The 3,719-nt window shown below is 56.0% G+C and overlaps 1 long non-coding RNA gene across 1 annotated transcript; it reads left to right on the top strand.

The window, feature by feature from the left end:
• The first annotated feature begins 511 nt into the window (after nt 1-511).
• LOC149123379 (uncharacterized) lies at nt 512-3,161 on the top strand. Its single transcript, XR_016217096.1, has 3 exons — nt 512-884; nt 1,458-1,518; nt 3,084-3,161. It is a non-coding gene; the product is annotated as an uncharacterized LOC149123379 (long non-coding RNA).
• The last annotated feature ends 558 nt before the right edge of the window (nt 3,162-3,719 follow it).

Here is a 3,719-nt window from a genome sequence, read left to right as displayed (position 1 = left end):
AAAAAGAATGATTTTCTGACCATAGGCGTCTAAGGTCACTCACAAGGCAGCCACAGCTCTAAGACTTCTGGGTTTCGCCAAGCCACTCCCCAGACACCCGTCTGCAGAGCTGCCCCCCGCCCCGGGGAGGGGCACATCTCGAGCTGGCTCTGGCCCAGTCCTTCCCATTCTGTGACGTCCCCCCTTTAGGGCGGTGTCCTCAGAGGCGTTGCCCTTTTATTAACTGCGGTTTTATCGCTTTCTTCCAAATTTAGCATTTTCCAAGATTTTCTGAATTGAGGCGGGGGCCAACACCCATTCGCTTTATACCCTGTCGTCTCCACTCGTGAGTCCATTATTCTGACGCAGCTCAGCTGTCCAGGTTTCCAGAGAGACCTGGGAAGGTGTGGAATCCTTTCTGAACCCTTGCATATCTGGTCCTAGCATTTCCTCCCCTGGTAGAACAGGCCAGGCACAGCGCCCCCTCCTGGAGAACAGCGAGGAGCCCCTCCCCAGGCCTTTCTCTGCTGGGAACCTGGGCTCCAGGCTGCAAGCCAGCGCTCAGGCGCTTTCCATGCAAGCTCTTGACAGAGTGAAGCCGTAAGCCCTGATGACTCCAGTAGCGTTGAGGAGGGCGAGGTGCTGGAAACGGCAAGATCACTTTATGGAGGCAAAAGGAAGCAGGCCAGAGCAGCAGGGCAGGGCCGCGTCCTAGCTTGCTGACGACCTGCAGAGTAGCTGTTAAGTGATTCCGGGTCACGGGGCCAAGCAGTGATGTGGAGAACTTAATCTGTTTTGCCAGCGTCCTACCTCCTATGCTTAGAGACCATCCCTCAGCGATGCACATTGAGAGTTTTGCTGAGAGAACTCTGAGACACCTGATCGCCCGCAATTTGGAAGAAACAGTGAGTGCGGAACCCAGGTCCCTTCCGTTTTTGAGCCAAGCCCACGTGCGGGGGGTTGGAGCTTCTTGCTGCAGTGGGAGGGGGTGGCGAGTGGGAGGAGGTGACAGGAAGGAGGGTCTGGATACAAAGCGGCGCACGGGGAGCCCCACCTCTGCCGCCAGGCACCCGACAGTCATCGCTCAGCTCTTTAAGTCAAAATCAGCACCTGCGTGACCACAGGGCTGGGTCTGCCCAAGCTCGGTTCCTGCTCTGTAAGATGGGCGTGGGTGGTCACAGAACGCACAGCCGCCCTCAAGACGCACACAGGCACTGTGCTAACTGTCTTAATATCACGCTTCAAACAATCTCATACTCGAGGTTCTCAGGTGCCCCTGTGTTCCAGGTTCAACAAAGCGTTCCAGAGAGGGCCACTGGTTTGCCCGAGTCCCCCAGCTGCCACGTGGCTGAGCTGACCCAGGGCAGTCTGTCCCCAGTCCCTCTGGCTGGGCTGGCTCAGGGGAACCTGCTGCGGTCACCTGCCGCAGGCTCCACGCAGAGCCTTCCTCCAACCCTGCCTGTCTCCCTGTCTTGCAGATGTGTCCTCTGATCAACAGCTGGCTCTACAACCTGGATCAGCGCTTGGTCAATGAAATCAGTAGGTCATGGAGGTGCAAAGGGCCAGGAGCACTCCGGGAGGAGGCTGCCACCCCTCCCTCACCCCTCCCACTCCTCTCCCGAGCCTCCCCCCACCACGACCCTTAAAGCAGCTCCCAATACCTCAGCTGACCTTTGATGGGGGAGGCCCCGGTGCCAAGGCCAGGGTGAAGCTCGGTGCTCGAGTAGACCCTGACCCCCACCACTAACTAATCCTATTTTGGTCCCAAAAACCTAGAGATGCTGAGCTATGATCAAACCAGCCCGATTACCCTCCTCGTAAATACTCCATGTTGCATTAAGAGCAGAGAATCAGCTTGGTTTTAGCCCATAAAGAAAACCGTCTCCTTCCAGTCGTCTCTGCTCCAAGCGTCCCATATCTGTCAGAACCCAAAGGAACAAACGCAAGATTTGTTCTTTTTAAAGATTATTTATTTATTTATTTATTTGAGAGGTAGAGTTACAGAGAGAGGGAGAGACAGAGAGGTCGGTCTTCAATCCACTGGTTCACCCCCAGATGGCCTCAAAAGCCAGAGCTGAGCTGGCCCAAAGCCAGGAGCCAGGAGCTTCCTCCAGGTCTCCCACACAGATGCAGGGGCCCAAGCGCTTACTTGGGCTATCTTCCACTGCCTTCCCAAGCCATTCGTAGAGATCTGGATTGGAAGAGGAGCCGCTGGGACAGGAACCTGTGCCCATATGGGTGTTGGCACTGTAGGCGGAGGTTTAACCCAGTACACCACAGTGCCGGCCCCATGAATGCAAGGTTGAATCTCAGGGGCTGGGGGTTCTAAAGCTCCCTTAAGTGGTTCTCCTCGCCAGCAGTTTTCTGGCCTCTGCTCACGAACCTCCATTGATAAGGAGCTCACCGCGTATGATGATGGGGAGCTTGAGGCAGTTGATAGAATGAGCCTTTAAACTCCCAGGGCCTGCGTCCCATGCTCACCCATAGGAAGTGTGAGCTGGCAGCTGCACCGACACCCTCACCCTGCTGGAGAACCTCCTCTTTGGGGCAGGTGGCCAGGCAAACGGGAACCTTGCCTGCTGTAATGCCAGCTTCCTCCACTGTCTCACTCGTAAGCAATTAGCTTGGGAGGAAGTGGCCATTCCCAGCCTATGGATAAAGGAACCAAGGCCCAGGAATTGTCCAAGATTACTCAGCTAGAAATACCAATGGCAGCTACGTGCTAACCCAGTGCTTTGCTTCCCAGACCCTGGGAAGGCTTGACAAGCGTTAGCTCAACCAGCACACGTAACCACCCTGGGAAGTAGGTATTATCACTGTCCCCGTGTGTCGGAGAAGAGGAAACAGACCCGGAGCGGGTAAGAATGCCTGCCGTGCTCCCGCGGAAGAGAGTGGCAGAGCCAGAGCCAGAGGGACTCCACGTCCGTCCCCGCATTGCCTAAGTGCAGCTCCGTCAGCGAGACCGCCCGTGGCAGCCAGTGACAGAGCTCCCAGCCCCAGCCGTCTGTCTCCAGGCCTTTGTCCAACCCCCCAGCCCTGCCCTGCTCCTTCGGCCTCTGATCCTCCTCCACTCCCACGACTGCAGGCTCTCTTCTGCATTCCAGGCACGGTGCTGAGAGAGGACAGCTCCCAGGACAGTAGCGCGGGGGCCGCAGAGTGAAGGAGCCCCGTCTGTCCTACACTGGTGAGCCGTGCAGCACATCCCATTCGCGTTAGGGTCACTATCAGTGTGTCACTCACTCACTCATTCATAAAGAGTAAGCAAGCAGCTGCTCCATGGGAGGCACTGTTCTAGATGCTGGGCTGCGGCAGGGGGTGGGACGGACTGGGAGTCTGATCTCCTGGAGCTGCCTGGGCAAATGGACAGTGAAGGAGGGAGTGACCCACAGCCAACTCAGCTCCAGAGGGTGGAGGGTTTGATGAGGAGAAACCCAGCCAGGAGCATGCGAGGAAGGGGACGGGGTGGAGGCAGGACAGGCGCCATCAGGTTAATAATAGAGCCAGACAGAGGCTCCTGAAGAAAGAGAGCTTTCAGCTGAGTCCTGAATGACAAGGCAGAAGACGATGTCCCAAGACCCAAGAGGGAAGCAGCGCAAGCCAGGGGGTGGCCAGTGCAAAGGCCCAGAGACAGAAGCAAGCGAGTTTCCTTTTTAAAGTAAAAAAAAATTGTTTAAGTCGGCTGGATTATGGCAGGAACACAGTTATAGAAGGCATTTTTATTTATTTTTATTTTTTAAAAG

The sequence above is a fragment of the Oryctolagus cuniculus genome, chromosome 11 (assembly GCF_051225735.1).
Source record: "Oryctolagus cuniculus isolate XC-2025 breed Fujian yellow rabbit chromosome 11, ASM5122573v1, whole genome shotgun sequence".
NCBI lineage: Eukaryota > Metazoa > Chordata > Mammalia > Lagomorpha > Leporidae > Oryctolagus > Oryctolagus cuniculus.
Note: the sequence above shows the minus strand (reverse complement) of the source record. Positions and strands in the feature narration are given on the sequence as shown.